The following is a 19,818-nucleotide window of genomic DNA, read 5'->3' as shown; positions in this document are numbered from 1 at the left end:
AAACGAATGACAGGCGGTGCATCGAGCAGCTGTGTTGTGCGTCTCACCTACGTTCGGCAGTCGCCTATGAGACGCCGAGGCGAGCGCGCACTCCGCGCCACCTTCGAGGTGGAAAGACGCGCTTTGCGTCAAATGTGCCACGGAAAGCGGCGATTGCGTGTGTTGGGAGAAGAGGCGAATGCTTCCTCCGTGGTGCGGCTACAGTATAAGGACGCCAACGGCCATACCATGTTGACTACACCGGTTCTCGTCCGATCACCGAAGTTAAGCAACATCGGGCGCGGTTAGTACTTGGATGGGTGACCGCCTGGGAACACCGCGTGCTGTTGGCTCTTTCTCATTTTTTCATTTTTACGTCGCTACACCTGCCAGGCCTCTTTTCATAATAACTTTCAGGTGTCGACAAAGATGCTTCCACAAGCATTTTAAAGTACTGTATTAAACGTAAGATACGAAATTACGGTAATGAACTCGGTTTGAGTAAGAATGCGCGAAGGAAGAGTGCTAGGAACTCGTTGAAAATGACAAAACACTACCAATCGACAGATGTGTTCTTGAAATGCGCCAGAGCCTACTGTTACGCAGCAGTGCTAAATTCCGAAAAGTAACTAAATAAATAAATAAATAAATAAAAACCAACCGTTCTCGTGCCATCACCCAAGTTAAGCAACAACGTTAGTATTCGGATCGGCGACTGCCTGGGACCTCTGGCTGTCTTCATATTTTGCTTTCTTGTCGCCAGCCCTGCCAGCCGTCTCTTCACGCTACCTTTCCGATGCGACAAAGATGTTTCCACAATGACTTAAATCTGTTGTAATAAACAAAAGATACGATATTAGGGAACTCAGTTTGAAGAAGCGTGTGCCAAGGAAGATTTCCAAAGTGTCTCTGGAAATAACAAAACAGTATTAAGCGGCAGAAATGTTCCGAAATACGTCCGGGCTTATTGTTTTGTAGCAGTGTACACGTGCAAATTTGTAAACAAAAATTCTGTGTCTTCTGTCCTTGGTTTCGCACCTTTCCATGGCACGGCACAGCGCTGCTCTAGTAGCTCCGAACGGCCGCCCACGGCGTCTCGGACACGCCGGTCAGGCCCGCGCCCGTCTCGCAGATGTTTCTCGTGCTTGTGCTGTCATATGGGCCGCGACCCGAGCGGCAGCGAGCGGCAGTCGAGCAAAGTCGGGACAAGTCGGGACGGGAGGGGGGACAGGCGCGAATGCAAATGCACCGCGCAAATTACGCATAAATCTGGAAGCGCGGCGTGTGTCAGGCAGGTGAGAAAGCTTCCGTCGGTCCAGCAGGACACTGCAACACCCTGCGCAGTGCCCCCGCCGCCCGGCCGCGCGCAAGCCCTGCGCCGGATAACAGGAACAAGGCGCGTCGCCAGTGGGTGTCGGAGGCCGCACGCACCAAACGAATGACAGGCGGTGCATCGAGCAGCTGTGTTGTGCGTCTCACCTACGTTCGGCAGTCGCCTATGAGACGCCGAGGCGAGCGCGCACTCCGCGCCACCTTCGAGGTGGAAAGACGCGCTTTGCGTCAAATGTGCCACGGAAAGCGGCGATTGCGTGTGTTGGGAGAAGAGGCGAATGCTTCCTCCGTGGTGCGGCTACAGTATAAGGACGCCAACGGCCATACCATGTTGACTACACCGGTTCTCGTCCGATCACCGAAGTTAAGCAACATCGGGCGCGGTTAGTACTTGGATGGGTGACCGCCTGGGAACACCGCGTGCTGTTGGCTCTTTCTCATTTTTTCATTTTTACGTCGCTACACCTGCCAGGCCTCTTTTCATAATAACTTTCAGGTGTCGACAAAGATGCTTCCACAAGCATTTTAAAGTACTGTATTAAACGTAAGATACGAAATTACGGTAATGAACTCGGTTTGAGTAAGAATGCGCGAAGGAAGAGTGCTAGGAACTCGTTGAAAATGACAAAACACTACCAATCGACAGATGTGTTCTTGAAATGCGCCAGAGCCTACTGTTACGCAGCAGTGCTAAATTCCGAAAAGTAACTAAATAAATAAATAAATAAATAAAAACCAACCGTTCTCGTGCCATCACCCAAGTTAAGCAACAACGTTAGTATTCGGATCGGCGACTGCCTGGGACCTCTGGCTGTCTTCATATTTTGCTTTCTTGTCGCCAGCCCTGCCAGCCGTCTCTTCACGCTACCTTTCCGATGCGACAAAGATGTTTCCACAATGACTTAAATCTGTTGTAATAAACAAAAGATACGATATTAGGGAACTCAGTTTGAAGAAGCGTGTGCCAAGGAAGATTTCCAAAGTGTCTCTGGAAATAACAAAACAGTATTAAGCGGCAGAAATGTTCCGAAATACGTCCGGGCTTATTGTTTTGTAGCAGTGTACACGTGCAAATTTGTAAACAAAAATTCTGTGTCTTCTGTCCTTGGTTTCGCACCTTTCCATGGCACGGCACAGCGCTGCTCTAGTAGCTCCGAACGGCCGCCCACGGCGTCTCGGACACGCCGGTCAGGCCCGCGCCCGTCTCGCAGATGTTTCTCGTGCTTGTGCTGTCATATGGGCCGCGACCCGAGCGGCAGCGAGCGGCAGTCGAGCAAAGTCGGGACAAGTCGGGACGGGAGGGGGGACAGGCGCGAATGCAAATGCACCGCGCAAATTACGCATAAATCTGGAAGCGCGGCGTGTGTCAGGCAGGTGAGAAAGCTTCCGTCGGTCCAGCAGGACACTGCAACACCCCGCGCAGTGCCCCCGCCGCCCGGCCGCGCGCAAGCCCTGCGCCGGATAACAGGAACAAGGCGCGTCGCCAGTGGGTGTCGGAGGCCGCACGCACCAAACGAATGACAGGCGGTGCATCGAGCAGCTGTGTTGTGCGTCTCACCTACGTTCGGCAGTCGCCTATGAGACGCCGAGGCGAGCGCGCACTCCGCGCCACCTTCGAGGTGGAAAGACGCGCTTTGCGTCAAATGTGCCACGGAAAGCGGCGATTGCGTGTGTTGGGAGAAGAGGCGAATGCTTCCTCCGTGGTGCGGCTACAGTATAAGGACGCCAACGGCCATACCATGTTGACTACACCGGTTCTCGTCCGATCACCGAAGTTAAGCAACATCGGGCGCGGTTAGTACTTGGATGGGTGACCGCCTGGGAACACCGCGTGCTGTTGGCTCTTTCTCATTTTTTCATTTTTACGTCGCTACACCTGCCAGGCCTCTTTTCATAATAACTTTCAGGTGTCGACAAAGATGCTTCCACAAGCATTTTAAAGTACTGTATTAAACGTAAGATACGAAATTACGGTAATGAACTCGGTTTGAGTAAGAATGCGCGAAGGAAGAGTGCTAGGAACTCGTTGAAAATGACAAAACACTACCAATCGACAGATGTGTTCTTGAAATGCGCCAGAGCCTACTGTTACGCAGCAGTGCTAAATTCCGAAAAGTAACTAAATAAATAAATAAATAAAAAAAAACCAACCGTTCTCGTGCCATCACCCAAGTTAAGCAACAACGTTAGTATTCGGATCGGCGACTGCCTGGGACCTCTGGCTGTCTTCATATTTTGCTTTCTTGTCGCCAGCCCTGCCAGCCGTCTCTTCACGCTACCTTTCCGATGCGACAAAGATGTTTCCACAATGACTTAAATCTGTTGTAATAAACAAAAGATACGATATTAGGGAACTCAGTTTGAAGAAGCGTGTGCCAAGGAAGATTTCCAAAGTGTCTCTGGAAATAACAAAACAGTATTAAGCGGCAGAAATGTTCCGAAATACGTCCGGGCTTATTGTTTTGTAGCAGTGTACACGTGCAAATTTGTAAACAAAAATTCTGTGTCTTCTGTCCTTGGTTTCGCACCTTTCCATGGCACGGCACAGCGCTGCTCTAGTAGCTCCGAACGGCCGCCCACGGCGTCTCGGACACGCCGGTCAGGCCCGCGCCCGTCTCGCAGATGTTTCTCGTGCTTGTGCTGTCATATGGGCCGCGACCCGAGCGGCAGCGAGCGGTAGTCGAGCAAAGTCGGGACAAGTCGGGACGGGAGGGGGGACAGGCGCGAATGCAAATGCACCGCGCAAATTACGCATAAATCTGGAAGCGCGGCGTGTGTCAGGCAGGTGAGAAAGCTTCCGTCGGTCCAGCAGGACACTGCAACACCCTGCGCAGTGCCCCCGCCGCCCGGCCGCGCGCAAGCCCTGCGCCGGATAACAGGAACAAGGCGCGTCGCCAGTGGGTGTCGGAGGCCGCACGCACCAAACGAATGACAGGCGGTGCATCGAGCAGCTGTGTTGTGCGTCTCACCTACGTTCGGCAGTCGCCTATGAGACGCCGAGGCGAGCGCGCACTCCGCGCCACCTTCGAGGTGGAAAGACGCGCTTTGCGTCAAATGTGCCACGGAAAGCGGCGATTGCGTGTGTTGGGAGAAGAGGCGAATGCTTCCTCCGTGGTGCGGCTACAGTATAAGGACGCCAACGGCCATACCATGTTGACTACACCGGTTCTCGTCCGATCACCGAAGTTAAGCAACATCGGGCGCGGTTAGTACTTGGATGGGTGACCGCCTGGGAACACCGCGTGCTGTTGGCTCTTTCTCATTTTTTCATTTTTACGTCGCTACACCTGCCAGGCCTCTTTTCATAATAACTTTCAGGTGTCGACAAAGATGCTTCCACAAGCATTTTAAAGTACTGTATTAAACGTAAGATACGAAATTACGGTAATGAACTCGGTTTGAGTAAGAATGCGCGAAGGAAGAGTGCTAGGAACTCGTTGAAAATGACAAAACACTACCAATCGACAGATGTGTTCTTGAAATGCGCCAGAGCCTACTGTTACGCAGCAGTGCTAAATTCCGAAAAGTAACTAAATAAATAAATAAATAAATAAAAACCAACCGTTCTCGTGCCATCACCCAAGTTAAGCAACAACGTTAGTATTCGGATCGGCGACTGCCTGGGACCTCTGGCTGTCTTCATATTTTGCTTTCTTGTCGCCAGCCCTGCCAGCCGTCTCTTCACGCTACCTTTCCGATGCGACAAAGATGTTTCCACAATGACTTAAATCTGTTGTAATAAACAAAAGATACGATATTAGGGAACTCAGTTTGAAGAAGCGTGTGCCAAGGAAGATTTCCAAAGTGTCTCTGGAAATAACAAAACAGTATTAAGCGGCAGAAATGTTCCGAAATACGTCCGGGCTTATTGTTTTGTAGCAGTGTACACGTGCAAATTTGTAAACAAAAATTCTGTGTCTTCTGTCCTTGGTTTCGCACCTTTCCATGGCACGGCACAGCGCTGCTCTAGTAGCTCCGAACGGCCGCCCACGGCGTCTCGGACACGCCGGTCAGGCCCGCGCCCGTCTCGCAGATGTTTCTCGTGCTTGTGCTGTCATATGGGCCGCGACCCGAGCGGCAGCGAGCGGCAGTCGAGCAAAGTCGGGACAAGTCGGGACGGGAGGGGGGACAGGCGCGAATGCAAATGCACCGCGCAAATTACGCATAAATCTGGAAGCGCGGCGTGTGTCAGGCAGGTGAGAAAGCTTCCGTCGGTCCAGCAGGACACTGCAACACCCCGCGCAGTGCCCCCGCCGCCCGGCCGCGCGCAAGCCCTGCGCCGGATAACAGGAACAAGGCGCGTCGCCAGTGGGTGTCGGAGGCCGCACGCACCAAACGAATGACAGGCGGTGCATCGAGCAGCTGTGTTGTGCGTCTCACCTACGTTCGGCAGTCGCCTATGAGACGCCGAGGCGAGCGCGCACTCCGCGCCACCTTCGAGGTGGAAAGACGCGCTTTGCGTCAAATGTGCCACGGAAAGCGGCGATTGCGTGTGTTGGGAGAAGAGGCGAATGCTTCCTCCGTGGTGCGGCTACAGTATAAGGACGCCAACGGCCATACCATGTTGACTACACCGGTTCTCGTCCGATCACCGAAGTTAAGCAACATCGGGCGCGGTTAGTACTTGGATGGGTGACCGCCTGGGAACACCGCGTGCTGTTGGCTCTTTCTCATTTTTTCATTTTTACGTCGCTACACCTGCCAGGCCTCTTTTCATAATAACTTTCAGGTGTCGACAAAGATGCTTCCACAAGCATTTTAAAGTACTGTATTAAACGTAAGATACGAAATTACGGTAATGAACTCGGTTTGAGTAAGAATGCGCGAAGGAAGAGTGCTAGGAACTCGTTGAAAATGACAAAACACTACCAATCGACAGATGTGTTCTTGAAATGCGCCAGAGCCTACTGTTACGCAGCAGTGCTAAATTCCGAAAAGTAACTAAATAAATAAATAAATAAAAAAAAACCAACCGTTCTCGTGCCATCACCCAAGTTAAGCAACAACGTTAGTATTCGGATCGGCGACTGCCTGGGACCTCTGGCTGTCTTCATATTTTGCTTTCTTGTCGCCAGCCCTGCCAGCCGTCTCTTCACGCTACCTTTCCGATGCGACAAAGATGTTTCCACAATGACTTAAATCTGTTGTAATAAACAAAAGATACGATATTAGGGAACTCAGTTTGAAGAAGCGTGTGCCAAGGAAGATTTCCAAAGTGTCTCTGGAAATAACAAAACAGTATTAAGCGGCAGAAATGTTCCGAAATACGTCCGGGCTTATTGTTTTGTAGCAGTGTACACGTGCAAATTTGTAAACAAAAATTCTGTGTCTTCTGTCCTTGGTTTCGCACCTTTCCATGGCACGGCACAGCGCTGCTCTAGTAGCTCCGAACGGCCGCCCACGGCGTCTCGGACACGCCGGTCAGGCCCGCGCCCGTCTCGCAGATGTTTCTCGTGCTTGTGCTGTCATATGGGCCGCGACCCGAGCGGCAGCGAGCGGCAGTCGAGCAAAGTCGGGACAAGTCGGGACGGGAGGGGGGACAGGCGCGAATGCAAATGCACCGCGCAAATTACGCATAAATCTGGAAGCGCGGCGTGTGTCAGGCAGGTGAGAAAGCTTCCGTCGGTCCAGCAGGACACTGCAACACCCTGCGCAGTGCCCCCGCCGCCCGGCCGCGCGCAAGCCCTGCGCCGGATAACAGGAACAAGGCGCGTCGCCAGTGGGTGTCGGAGGCCGCACGCACCAAACGAATGACAGGCGGTGCATCGAGCAGCTGTGTTGTGCGTCTCACCTACGTTCGGCAGTCGCCTATGAGACGCCGAGGCGAGCGCGCACTCCGCGCCACCTTCGAGGTGGAAAGACGCGCTTTGCGTCAAATGTGCCACGGAAAGCGGCGATTGCGTGTGTTGGGAGAAGAGGCGAATGCTTCCTCCGTGGTGCGGCTACAGTATAAGGACGCCAACGGCCATACCATGTTGACTACACCGGTTCTCGTCCGATCACCGAAGTTAAGCAACATCGGGCGCGGTTAGTACTTGGATGGGTGACCGCCTGGGAACACCGCGTGCTGTTGGCTCTTTCTCATTTTTTCATTTTTACGTCGCTACACCTGCCAGGCCTCTTTTCATAATAACTTTCAGGTGTCGACAAAGATGCTTCCACAAGCATTTTAAAGTACTGTATTAAACGTAAGATACGAAATTACGGTAATGAACTCGGTTTGAGTAAGAATGCGCGAAGGAAGAGTGCTAGGAACTCGTTGAAAATGACAAAACACTACCAATCGACAGATGTGTTCTTGAAATGCGCCAGAGCCTACTGTTACGCAGCAGTGCTAAATTCCGAAAAGTAACTAAATAAATAAATAAATAAATAAAAACCAACCGTTCTCGTGCCATCACCCAAGTTAAGCAACAACGTTAGTATTCGGATCGGCGACTGCCTGGGACCTCTGGCTGTCTTCATATTTTGCTTTCTTGTCGCCAGCCCTGCCAGCCGTCTCTTCACGCTACCTTTCCGATGCGACAAAGATGTTTCCACAATGACTTAAATCTGTTGTAATAAACAAAAGATACGATATTAGGGAACTCAGTTTGAAGAAGCGTGTGCCAAGGAAGATTTCCAAAGTGTCTCTGGAAATAACAAAACAGTATTAAGCGGCAGAAATGTTCCGAAATACGTCCGGGCTTATTGTTTTGTAGCAGTGTACACGTGCAAATTTGTAAACAAAAATTCTGTGTCTTCTGTCCTTGGTTTCGCACCTTTCCATGGCACGGCACAGCGCTGCTCTAGTAGCTCCGAACGGCCGCCCACGGCGTCTCGGACACGCCGGTCAGGCCCGCGCCCGTCTCGCAGATGTTTCTCGTGCTTGTGCTGTCATATGGGCCGCGACCCGAGCGGCAGCGAGCGGCAGTCGAGCAAAGTCGGGACAAGTCGGGACGGGAGGGGGGACAGGCGCGAATGCAAATGCACCGCGCAAATTACGCATAAATCTGGAAGCGCGGCGTGTGTCAGGCAGGTGAGAAAGCTTCCGTCGGTCCAGCAGGACACTGCAACACCCTGCGCAGTGCCCCCGCCGCCCGGCCGCGCGCAAGCCCTGCGCCGGATAACAGGAACAAGGCGCGTCGCCAGTGGGTGTCGGAGGCCGCACGCACCAAACGAATGACAGGCGGTGCATCGAGCAGCTGTGTTGTGCGTCTCACCTACGTTCGGCAGTCGCCTATGAGACGCCGAGGCGAGCGCGCACTCCGCGCCACCTTCGAGGTGGAAAGACGCGCTTTGCGTCAAATGTGCCACGGAAAGCGGCGATTGCGTGTGTTGGGAGAAGAGGCGAATGCTTCCTCCGTGGTGCGGCTACAGTATAAGGACGCCAACGGCCATACCATGTTGACTACACCGGTTCTCGTCCGATCACCGAAGTTAAGCAACATCGGGCGCGGTTAGTACTTGGATGGGTGACCGCCTGGGAACACCGCGTGCTGTTGGCTCTTTCTCATTTTTTCATTTTTACGTCGCTACACCTGCCAGGCCTCTTTTCATAATAACTTTCAGGTGTCGACAAAGATGCTTCCACAAGCATTTTAAAGTACTGTATTAAACGTAAGATACGAAATTACGGTAATGAACTCGGTTTGAGTAAGAATGCGCGAAGGAAGAGTGCTAGGAACTCGTTGAAAATGACAAAACACTACCAATCGACAGATGTGTTCTTGAAATGCGCCAGAGCCTACTGTTACGCAGCAGTGCTAAATTCCGAAAAGTAACTAAATAAATAAATAAATAAATAAAAACCAACCGTTCTCGTGCCATCACCCAAGTTAAGCAACAACGTTAGTATTCGGATCGGCGACTGCCTGGGACCTCTGGCTGTCTTCATATTTTGCTTTCTTGTCGCCAGCCCTGCCAGCCGTCTCTTCACGCTACCTTTCCGATGCGACAAAGATGTTTCCACAATGACTTAAATCTGTTGTAATAAACAAAAGATACGATATTAGGGAACTCAGTTTGAAGAAGCGTGTGCCAAGGAAGATTTCCAAAGTGTCTCTGGAAATAACAAAACAGTATTAAGCGGCAGAAATGTTCCGAAATACGTCCGGGCTTATTGTTTTGTAGCAGTGTACACGTGCAAATTTGTAAACAAAAATTCTGTGTCTTCTGTCCTTGGTTTCGCACCTTTCCATGGCACGGCACAGCGCTGCTCTAGTAGCTCCGAACGGCCGCCCACGGCGTCTCGGACACGCCGGTCAGGCCCGCGCCCGTCTCGCAGATGTTTCTCGTGCTTGTGCTGTCATATGGGCCGCGACCCGAGCGGCAGCGAGCGGCAGTCGAGCAAAGTCGGGACAAGTCGGGACGGGAGGGGGGACAGGCGCGAATGCAAATGCACCGCGCAAATTACGCATAAATCTGGAAGCGCGGCGTGTGTCAGGCAGGTGAGAAAGCTTCCGTCGGTCCAGCAGGACACTGCAACACCCTGCGCAGTGCCCCCGCCGCCCGGCCGCGCGCAAGCCCTGCGCCGGATAACAGGAACAAGGCGCGTCGCCAGTGGGTGTCGGAGGCCGCACGCACCAAACGAATGACAGGCGGTGCATCGAGCAGCTGTGTTGTGCGTCTCACCTACGTTCGGCAGTCGCCTATGAGACGCCGAGGCGAGCGCGCACTCCGCGCCACCTTCGAGGTGGAAAGACGCGCTTTGCGTCAAATGTGCCACGGAAAGCGGCGATTGCGTGTGTTGGGAGAAGAGGCGAATGCTTCCTCCGTGGTGCGGCTACAGTATAAGGACGCCAACGGCCATACCATGTTGACTACACCGGTTCTCGTCCGATCACCGAAGTTAAGCAACATCGGGCGCGGTTAGTACTTGGATGGGTGACCGCCTGGGAACACCGCGTGCTGTTGGCTCTTTCTCATTTTTTCATTTTTACGTCGCTACACCTGCCAGGCCTCTTTTCATAATAACTTTCAGGTGTCGACAAAGATGCTTCCACAAGCATTTTAAAGTACTGTATTAAACGTAAGATACGAAATTACGGTAATGAACTCGGTTTGAGTAAGAATGCGCGAAGGAAGAGTGCTAGGAACTCGTTGAAAATGACAAAACACTACCAATCGACAGATGTGTTCTTGAAATGCGCCAGAGCCTACTGTTACGCAGCAGTGCTAAATTCCGAAAAGTAACTAAATAAATAAATAAATAAATAAAAACCAACCGTTCTCGTGCCATCACCCAAGTTAAGCAACAACGTTAGTATTCGGATCGGCGACTGCCTGGGACCTCTGGCTGTCTTCATATTTTGCTTTCTTGTCGCCAGCCCTGCCAGCCGTCTCTTCACGCTACCTTTCCGATGCGACAAAGATGTTTCCACAATGACTTAAATCTGTTGTAATAAACAAAAGATACGATATTAGGGAACTCAGTTTGAAGAAGCGTGTGCCAAGGAAGATTTCCAAAGTGTCTCTGGAAATAACAAAACAGTATTAAGCGGCAGAAATGTTCCGAAATACGTCCGGGCTTATTGTTTTGTAGCAGTGTACACGTGCAAATTTGTAAACAAAAATTCTGTGTCTTCTGTCCTTGGTTTCGCACCTTTCCATGGCACGGCACAGCGCTGCTCTAGTAGCTCCGAACGGCCGCCCACGGCGTCTCGGACACGCCGGTCAGGCCCGCGCCCGTCTCGCAGATGTTTCTCGTGCTTGTGCTGTCATATGGGCCGCGACCCGAGCGGCAGCGAGCGGCAGTCGAGCAAAGTCGGGACAAGTCGGGACGGGAGGGGGGACAGGCGCGAATGCAAATGCACCGCGCAAATTACGCATAAATCTGGAAGCGCGGCGTGTGTCAGGCAGGTGAGAAAGCTTCCGTCGGTCCAGCAGGACACTGCAACACCCCGCGCAGTGCCCCCGCCGCCCGGCCGCGCGCAAGCCCTGCGCCGGATAACAGGAACAAGGCGCGTCGCCAGTGGGTGTCGGAGGCCGCACGCACCAAACGAATGACAGGCGGTGCATCGAGCAGCTGTGTTGTGCGTCTCACCTACGTTCGGCAGTCGCCTATGAGACGCCGAGGCGAGCGCGCACTCCGCGCCACCTTCGAGGTGGAAAGACGCGCTTTGCGTCAAATGTGCCACGGAAAGCGGCGATTGCGTGTGTTGGGAGAAGAGGCGAATGCTTCCTCCGTGGTGCGGCTACAGTATAAGGACGCCAACGGCCATACCATGTTGACTACACCGGTTCTCGTCCGATCACCGAAGTTAAGCAACATCGGGCGCGGTTAGTACTTGGATGGGTGACCGCCTGGGAACACCGCGTGCTGTTGGCTCTTTCTCATTTTTTCATTTTTACGTCGCTACACCTGCCAGGCCTCTTTTCATAATAACTTTCAGGTGTCGACAAAGATGCTTCCACAAGCATTTTAAAGTACTGTATTAAACGTAAGATACGAAATTACGGTAATGAACTCGGTTTGAGTAAGAATGCGCGAAGGAAGAGTGCTAGGAACTCGTTGAAAATGACAAAACACTACCAATCGACAGATGTGTTCTTGAAATGCGCCAGAGCCTACTGTTACGCAGCAGTGCTAAATTCCGAAAAGTAACTAAATAAATAAATAAATAAAAAAAAACCAACCGTTCTCGTGCCATCACCCAAGTTAAGCAACAACGTTAGTATTCGGATCGGCGACTGCCTGGGACCTCTGGCTGTCTTCATATTTTGCTTTCTTGTCGCCAGCCCTGCCAGCCGTCTCTTCACGCTACCTTTCCGATGCGACAAAGATGTTTCCACAATGACTTAAATCTGTTGTAATAAACAAAAGATACGATATTAGGGAACTCAGTTTGAAGAAGCGTGTGCCAAGGAAGATTTCCAAAGTGTCTCTGGAAATAACAAAACAGTATTAAGCGGCAGAAATGTTCCGAAATACGTCCGGGCTTATTGTTTTGTAGCAGTGTACACGTGCAAATTTGTAAACAAAAATTCTGTGTCTTCTGTCCTTGGTTTCGCACCTTTCCATGGCACGGCACAGCGCTGCTCTAGTAGCTCCGAACGGCCGCCCACGGCGTCTCGGACACGCCGGTCAGGCCCGCGCCCGTCTCGCAGATGTTTCTCGTGCTTGTGCTGTCATATGGGCCGCGACCCGAGCGGCAGCGAGCGGCAGTCGAGCAAAGTCGGGACAAGTCGGGACGGGAGGGGGGACAGGCGCGAATGCAAATGCACCGCGCAAATTACGCATAAATCTGGAAGCGCGGCGTGTGTCAGGCAGGTGAGAAAGCTTCCGTCGGTCCAGCAGGACACTGCAACACCCTGCGCAGTGCCCCCGCCGCCCGGCCGCGCGCAAGCCCTGCGCCGGATAACAGGAACAAGGCGCGTCGCCAGTGGGTGTCGGAGGCCGCACGCACCAAACGAATGACAGGCGGTGCATCGAGCAGCTGTGTTGTGCGTCTCACCTACGTTCGGCAGTCGCCTATGAGACGCCGAGGCGAGCGCGCACTCCGCGCCACCTTCGAGGTGGAAAGACGCGCTTTGCGTCAAATGTGCCACGGAAAGCGGCGATTGCGTGTGTTGGGAGAAGAGGCGAATGCTTCCTCCGTGGTGCGGCTACAGTATAAGGACGCCAACGGCCATACCATGTTGACTACACCGGTTCTCGTCCGATCACCGAAGTTAAGCAACATCGGGCGCGGTTAGTACTTGGATGGGTGACCGCCTGGGAACACCGCGTGCTGTTGGCTCTTTCTCATTTTTTCATTTTTACGTCGCTACACCTGCCAGGCCTCTTTTCATAATAACTTTCAGGTGTCGACAAAGATGCTTCCACAAGCATTTTAAAGTACTGTATTAAACGTAAGATACGAAATTACGGTAATGAACTCGGTTTGAGTAAGAATGCGCGAAGGAAGAGTGCTAGGAACTCGTTGAAAATGACAAAACACTACCAATCGACAGATGTGTTCTTGAAATGCGCCAGAGCCTACTGTTACGCAGCAGTGCTAAATTCCGAAAAGTAACTAAATAAATAAATAAATAAATAAAAACCAACCGTTCTCGTGCCATCACCCAAGTTAAGCAACAACGTTAGTATTCGGATCGGCGACTGCCTGGGACCTCTGGCTGTCTTCATATTTTGCTTTCTTGTCGCCAGCCCTGCCAGCCGTCTCTTCACGCTACCTTTCCGATGCGACAAAGATGTTTCCACAATGACTTAAATCTGTTGTAATAAACAAAAGATACGATATTAGGGAACTCAGTTTGAAGAAGCGTGTGCCAAGGAAGATTTCCAAAGTGTCTCTGGAAATAACAAAACAGTATTAAGCGGCAGAAATGTTCCGAAATACGTCCGGGCTTATTGTTTTGTAGCAGTGTACACGTGCAAATTTGTAAACAAAAATTCTGTGTCTTCTGTCCTTGGTTTCGCACCTTTCCATGGCACGGCACAGCGCTGCTCTAGTAGCTCCGAACGGCCGCCCACGGCGTCTCGGACACGCCGGTCAGGCCCGCGCCCGTCTCGCAGATGTTTCTCGTGCTTGTGCTGTCATATGGGCCGCGACCCGAGCGGCAGCGAGCGGCAGTCGAGCAAAGTCGGGACAAGTCGGGACGGGAGGGGGGGACAGGCGCGAATGCAAATGCACCGCGCAAATTACGCATAAATCTGGAAGCGCGGCGTGTGTCAGGCAGGTGAGAAAGCTTCCGTCGGTCCAGCAGGACACTGCAACACCCCGCGCAGTGCCCCCGCCGCCCGGCCGCGCGCAAGCCCTGCGCCGGATAACAGGAACAAGGCGCGTCGCCAGTGGGTGTCGGAGGCCGCACGCACCAAACGAATGACAGGCGGTGCATCGAGCAGCTGTGTTGTGCGTCTCACCTACGTTCGGCAGTCGCCTATGAGACGCCGAGGCGAGCGCGCACTCCGCGCCACCTTCGAGGTGGAAAGACGCGCTTTGCGTCAAATGTGCCACGGAAAGCGGCGATTGCGTGTGTTGGGAGAAGAGGCGAATGCTTCCTCCGTGGTGCGGCTACAGTATAAGGACGCCAACGGCCATACCATGTTGACTACACCGGTTCTCGTCCGATCACCGAAGTTAAGCAACATCGGGCGCGGTTAGTACTTGGATGGGTGACCGCCTGGGAACACCGCGTGCTGTTGGCTCTTTCTCATTTTTTCATTTTTACGTCGCTACACCTGCCAGGCCTCTTTTCATAATAACTTTCAGGTGTCGACAAAGATGCTTCCACAAGCATTTTAAAGTACTGTATTAAACGTAAGATACGAAATTACGGTAATGAACTCGGTTTGAGTAAGAATGCGCGAAGGAAGAGTGCTAGGAACTCGTTGAAAATGACAAAACACTACCAATCGACAGATGTGTTCTTGAAATGCGCCAGAGCCTACTGTTACGCAGCAGTGCTAAATTCCGAAAAGTAACTAAATAAATAAATAAATAAAAAAAAACCAACCGTTCTCGTGCCATCACCCAAGTTAAGCAACAACGTTAGTATTCGGATCGGCGACTGCCTGGGACCTCTGGCTGTCTTCATATTTTGCTTTCTTGTCGCCAGCCCTGCCAGCCGTCTCTTCACGCTACCTTTCCGATGCGACAAAGATGTTTCCACAATGACTTAAATCTGTTGTAATAAACAAAAGATACGATATTAGGGAACTCAGTTTGAAGAAGCGTGTGCCAAGGAAGATTTCCAAAGTGTCTCTGGAAATAACAAAACAGTATTAAGCGGCAGAAATGTTCCGAAATACGTCCGGGCTTATTGTTTTGTAGCAGTGTACACGTGCAAATTTGTAAACAAAAATTCTGTGTCTTCTGTCCTTGGTTTCGCACCTTTCCATGGCACGGCACAGCGCTGCTCTAGTAGCTCCGAACGGCCGCCCACGGCGTCTCGGACACGCCGGTCAGGCCCGCGCCCGTCTCGCAGATGTTTCTCGTGCTTGTGCTGTCATATGGGCCGCGACCCGAGCGGCAGCGAGCGGCAGTCGAGCAAAGTCGGGACAAGTCGGGACGGGAGGGGGGACAGGCGCGAATGCAAATGCACCGCGCAAATTACGCATAAATCTGGAAGCGCGGCGTGTGTCAGGCAGGTGAGAAAGCTTCCGTCGGTCCAGCAGGACACTGCAACACCCTGCGCAGTGCCCCCGCCGCCCGGCCGCGCGCAAGCCCTGCGCCGGATAACAGGAACAAGGCGCGTCGCCAGTGGGTGTCGGAGGCCGCACGCACCAAACGAATGACAGGCGGTGCATCGAGCAGCTGTGTTGTGCGTCTCACCTACGTTCGGCAGTCGCCTATGAGACGCCGAGGCGAGCGCGCACTCCGCGCCACCTTCGAGGTGGAAAGACGCGCTTTGCGTCAAATGTGCCACGGAAAGCGGCGATTGCGTGTGTTGGGAGAAGAGGCGAATGCTTCCTCCGTGGTGCGGCTACAGTATAAGGACGCCAACGGCCATACCATGTTGACTACACCGGTTCTCGTCCGATCACCGAAGTTAAGCAACATCGGGCGCGGTTAGTACTTGGATGGGTGACCGCCTGGGAACACCGCGTGCTGTTGGCTCTTTCTCATTTTTTCATTTTTACGTCGCTACACCTGCCAGGCCTCTTTTCATAATAACTTTCAGGTGTCGACAAAGATGCTTCCACAAGCATTTTAAAGTACTGTATTAAACGTAAGATACGAAATTACGGTAATGAACTCGGTTTGAGTAAGAATGCGCGAAGGAAGAGTGCTAGGAACTCGTTGAAAATGACAAAACACTACCAATCGACAGATGTGTTCTTGAAATGCGCCAGAGCCTACTGTTACGCAGCAGTGCTAAATTCCGAAAAGTAACTAAATAAATAAATAAATAAATAAAAACCAACCGTTCTCGTGCCATCACCCAAGTTAAGCAACAACGTTAGTATTCGGATCGGCGACTGCCTGGGACCTCTGGCTGTCTTCATATTTTGCTTTCTTGTCGCCAGCCCTGCCAGCCGTCTCTTCACGCTACCTTTCCGATGCGACAAAGATGTTTCCACAATGACTTAAATCTGTTGTAATAAACAAAAGATACGATATTAGGGAACTCAGTTTGAAGAAGCGTGTGCCAAGGAAGATTTCCAAAGTGTCTCTGGAAATAACAAAACAGTATTAAGCGGCAGAAATGTTCCGAAATACGTCCGGGCTTATTGTTTTGTAGCAGTGTACACGTGCAAATTTGTAAACAAAAATTCTGTGTCTTCTGTCCTTGGTTTCGCACCTTTCCATGGCACGGCACAGCGCTGCTCTAGTAGCTCCGAACGGCCGCCCACGGCGTCTCGGACACGCCGGTCAGGCCCGCGCCCGTCTCGCAGATGTTTCTCGTGCTTGTGCTGTCATATGGGCCGCGACCCGAGCGGCAGCGAGCGGCAGTCGAGCAAAGTCGGGACAAGTCGGGACGGGAGGGGGGACAGGCGCGAATGCAAAATGCACCGCGCAAATTACGCATAAATCTGGAAGCGCGGCGTGTGTCAGGCAGGTGAGAAAGCTTCCGTCGGTCCAGCAGGACACTGCAACACCCCGCGCAGTGCCCCCGCCGCCCGGCCGCGCGCAAGCCCTGCGCCGGATAACAGGAACAAGGCGCGTCGCCAGTGGGTGTCGGAGGCCGCACGCACCAAACGAATGACAGGCGGTGCATCGAGCAGCTGTGTTGTGCGTCTCACCTACGTTCGGCAGTCGCCTATGAGACGCCGAGGCGAGCGCGCACTCCGCGCCACCTTCGAGGTGGAAAGACGCGCTTTGCGTCAAATGTGCCACGGAAAGCGGCGATTGCGTGTGTTGGGAGAAGAGGCGAATGCTTCCTCCGTGGTGCGGCTACAGTATAAGGACGCCAACGGCCATACCATGTTGACTACACCGGTTCTCGTCCGATCACCGAAGTTAAGCAACATCGGGCGCGGTTAGTACTTGGATGGGTGACCGCCTGGGAACACCGCGTGCTGTTGGCTCTTTCTCATTTTTTCATTTTTACGTCGCTACACCTGCCAGGCCTCTTTTCATAATAACTTTCAGGTGTCGACAAAGATGCTTCCACAAGCATTTTAAAGTACTGTATTAAACGTAAGATACGAAATTACGGTAATGAACTCGGTTTGAGTAAGAATGCGCGAAGGAAGAGTGCTAGGAACTCGTTGAAAATGACAAAACACTACCAATCGACAGATGTGTTCTTGAAATGCGCCAGAGCCTACTGTTACGCAGCAGTGCTAAATTCCGAAAAGTAACTAAATAAATAAATAAATAAAAAAAAACCAACCGTTCTCGTGCCATCACCCAAGTTAAGCAACAACGTTAGTATTCGGATCGGCGACTGCCTGGGACCTCTGGCTGTCTTCATATTTTGCTTTCTTGTCGCCAGCCCTGCCAGCCGTCTCTTCACGCTACCTTTCCGATGCGACAAAGATGTTTCCACAATGACTTAAATCTGTTGTAATAAACAAAAGATACGATATTAGGGAACTCAGTTTGAAGAAGCGTGTGCCAAGGAAGATTTCCAAAGTGTCTCTGGAAATAACAAAACAGTATTAAGCGGCAGAAATGTTCCGAAATACGTCCGGGCTTATTGTTTTGTAGCAGTGTACACGTGCAAATTTGTAAACAAAAATTCTGTGTCTTCTGTCCTTGGTTTCGCACCTTTCCATGGCACGGCACAGCGCTGCTCTAGTAGCTCCGAACGGCCGCCCACGGCGTCTCGGACACGCCGGTCAGGCCCGCGCCCGTCTCGCAGATGTTTCTCGTGCTTGTGCTGTCATATGGGCCGCGACCCGAGCGGCAGCGAGCGGCAGTCGAGCAAAGTCGGGACAAGTCGGGACGGGAGGGGGGACAGGCGCGAATGCAAATGCACCGCGCAAATTACGCATAAATCTGGAAGCGCGGCGTGTGTCAGGCAGGTGAGAAAGCTTCCGTCGGTCCAGCAGGACACTGCAACACCCTGCGCAGTGCCCCCGCCGCCCGGCCGCGCGCAAGCCCTGCGCCGGATAACAGGAACAAGGCGCGTCGCCAGTGGGTGTCGGAGGCCGCACGCACCAAACGAATGACAGGCGGTGCATCGAGCAGCTGTGTTGTGCGTCTCACCTACGTTCGGCAGTCGCCTATGAGACGCCGAGGCGAGCGCGCACTCCGCGCCACCTTCGAGGTGGAAAGACGCGCTTTGCGTCAAATGTGCCACGGAAAGCGGCGATTGCGTGTGTTGGGAGAAGAGGCGAATGCTTCCTCCGTGGTGCGGCTACAGTATAAGGACGCCAACGGCCATACCATGTTGACTACACCGGTTCTCGTCCGATCACCGAAGTTAAGCAACATCGGGCGCGGTTAGTACTTGGATGGGTGACCGCCTGGGAACACCGCGTGCTGTTGGCTCTTTCTCATTTTTTCATTTTTACGTCGCTACACCTGCCAGGCCTCTTTTCATAATAACTTTCAGGTGTCGACAAAGATGCTTCCACAAGCATTTTAAAGTACTGTATTAAACGTAAGATACGAAATTACGGTAATGAACTCGGTTTGAGTAAGAATGCGCGAAGGAAGAGTGCTAGGAACTCGTTGAAAATGACAAAACACTACCAATCGACAGATGTGTTCTTGAAATGCGCCAGAGCCTACTGTTACGCAGCAGTGCTAAATTCCGAAAAGTAACTAAATAAATAAATAAATAAATAAAAACCAACCGTTCTCGTGCCATCACCCAAGTTAAGCAACAACGTTAGTATTCGGATCGGCGACTGCCTGGGACCTCTGGCTGTCTTCATATTTTGCTTTCTTGTCGCCAGCCCTGCCAGCCGTCTCTTCACGCTACCTTTCCGATGCGACAAAGATGTTTCCACAATGACTTAAATCTGTTGTAATAAACAAAAGATACGATATTAGGGAACTCAGTTTGAAGAAGCGTGTGCCAAGGAAGAATTTCCAAAGTGTCTCTGGAAATAACAAAACAGTATTAAGCGGCAGAAATGTTCCGAAATACGTCCGGGCTTATTGTTTTGTAGCAGTGTACACGTGCAAATTTGTAAACAAAAATTCTGTGTCTTCTGTCCTTGGTTTCGCACCTTTCCATGGCACGGCACAGCGCTGCTCTAGTAGCTCCGAACGGCCGCCCACGGCGTCTCGGACACGCCGGTCAGGCCCGCGCCCGTCTCGCAGATGTTTCTCGTGCTTGTGCTGTCATATGGGCCGCGACCCGAGCGGCAGCGAGCGGCAGTCGAGCAAAGTCGGGACAAGTCGGGACGGGAGGGGGGGACAGGCGCGAATGCAAATGCACCGCGCAAATTACGCATAAATCTGGAAGCGCGGCGTGTGTCAGGCAGGTGAGAAAGCTTCCGTCGGTCCAGCAGGACACTGCAACACCCCGCGCAGTGCCCCCGCCGCCCGGCCGCGCGCAAGCCCTGCGCCGGATAACAGGAACAAGGCGCGTCGCCAGTGGGTGTCGGAGGCCGCACGCACCAAACGAATGACAGGCGGTGCATCGAGCAGCTGTGTTGTGCGTCTCACCTACGTTCGGCAG

The 19,818-nt window shown here is 52.4% G+C and overlaps 14 non-coding genes across 14 annotated transcripts; all 14 read left to right on the top strand.

Moving 5' to 3' along the window:
• Window positions 1-213: 213 nt before the first annotated feature.
• On the top strand, window positions 214-332 carry LOC126149714 (5S ribosomal RNA). Its single transcript, XR_007531069.1, has one exon. It is a non-coding gene; the product is annotated as a 5S ribosomal RNA (ribosomal RNA).
• A 1,292-nt stretch (window positions 333-1,624) lies between these two features.
• Window positions 1,625-1,743, top strand: LOC126149713 (5S ribosomal RNA). Its single transcript, XR_007531068.1, has one exon. It is a non-coding gene; the product is annotated as a 5S ribosomal RNA (ribosomal RNA).
• A 1,292-nt stretch (window positions 1,744-3,035) lies between these two features.
• LOC126149712 (5S ribosomal RNA) lies at window positions 3,036-3,154 on the top strand. The gene has a single exon (XR_007531067.1). It is a non-coding gene; the product is annotated as a 5S ribosomal RNA (ribosomal RNA).
• A 1,292-nt stretch (window positions 3,155-4,446) lies between these two features.
• On the top strand, window positions 4,447-4,565 carry LOC126149711 (5S ribosomal RNA). Its single transcript, XR_007531066.1, has one exon. It is a non-coding gene; the product is annotated as a 5S ribosomal RNA (ribosomal RNA).
• Window positions 4,566-5,857: 1,292 nt separating this feature from the next.
• On the top strand, window positions 5,858-5,976 carry LOC126149710 (5S ribosomal RNA). Its single transcript, XR_007531065.1, has one exon. It is a non-coding gene; the product is annotated as a 5S ribosomal RNA (ribosomal RNA).
• A 1,292-nt stretch (window positions 5,977-7,268) lies between these two features.
• Window positions 7,269-7,387, top strand: LOC126149709 (5S ribosomal RNA). Its single transcript, XR_007531064.1, has one exon. It is a non-coding gene; the product is annotated as a 5S ribosomal RNA (ribosomal RNA).
• A 1,292-nt stretch (window positions 7,388-8,679) lies between these two features.
• Window positions 8,680-8,798, top strand: LOC126149708 (5S ribosomal RNA). Its single transcript, XR_007531063.1, has one exon. It is a non-coding gene; the product is annotated as a 5S ribosomal RNA (ribosomal RNA).
• Window positions 8,799-10,090: 1,292 nt separating this feature from the next.
• Window positions 10,091-10,209, top strand: LOC126149707 (5S ribosomal RNA). Its single transcript, XR_007531062.1, has one exon. It is a non-coding gene; the product is annotated as a 5S ribosomal RNA (ribosomal RNA).
• Window positions 10,210-11,501: 1,292 nt separating this feature from the next.
• Window positions 11,502-11,620, top strand: LOC126149706 (5S ribosomal RNA). The gene has a single exon (XR_007531061.1). It is a non-coding gene; the product is annotated as a 5S ribosomal RNA (ribosomal RNA).
• A 1,292-nt stretch (window positions 11,621-12,912) lies between these two features.
• Window positions 12,913-13,031, top strand: LOC126149734 (5S ribosomal RNA). Its single transcript, XR_007531089.1, has one exon. It is a non-coding gene; the product is annotated as a 5S ribosomal RNA (ribosomal RNA).
• Window positions 13,032-14,324: 1,293 nt separating this feature from the next.
• Window positions 14,325-14,443, top strand: LOC126149733 (5S ribosomal RNA). The gene has a single exon (XR_007531088.1). It is a non-coding gene; the product is annotated as a 5S ribosomal RNA (ribosomal RNA).
• Window positions 14,444-15,735: 1,292 nt separating this feature from the next.
• On the top strand, window positions 15,736-15,854 carry LOC126149727 (5S ribosomal RNA). The gene has a single exon (XR_007531083.1). It is a non-coding gene; the product is annotated as a 5S ribosomal RNA (ribosomal RNA).
• Window positions 15,855-17,147: 1,293 nt separating this feature from the next.
• On the top strand, window positions 17,148-17,266 carry LOC126149716 (5S ribosomal RNA). Its single transcript, XR_007531071.1, has one exon. It is a non-coding gene; the product is annotated as a 5S ribosomal RNA (ribosomal RNA).
• A 1,292-nt stretch (window positions 17,267-18,558) lies between these two features.
• LOC126149705 (5S ribosomal RNA) lies at window positions 18,559-18,677 on the top strand. Its single transcript, XR_007531060.1, has one exon. It is a non-coding gene; the product is annotated as a 5S ribosomal RNA (ribosomal RNA).
• The last annotated feature ends 1,141 nt before the right edge of the window (window positions 18,678-19,818 follow it).

The sequence above is a fragment of the Schistocerca cancellata genome, unplaced genomic scaffold (assembly GCF_023864275.1).
Source record: "Schistocerca cancellata isolate TAMUIC-IGC-003103 unplaced genomic scaffold, iqSchCanc2.1 HiC_scaffold_947, whole genome shotgun sequence".
In the NCBI taxonomy this organism is placed as follows: domain Eukaryota; kingdom Metazoa; phylum Arthropoda; class Insecta; order Orthoptera; family Acrididae; genus Schistocerca; species Schistocerca cancellata.
Note: the sequence above shows the minus strand (reverse complement) of the source record. Positions and strands in the feature narration are given on the sequence as shown.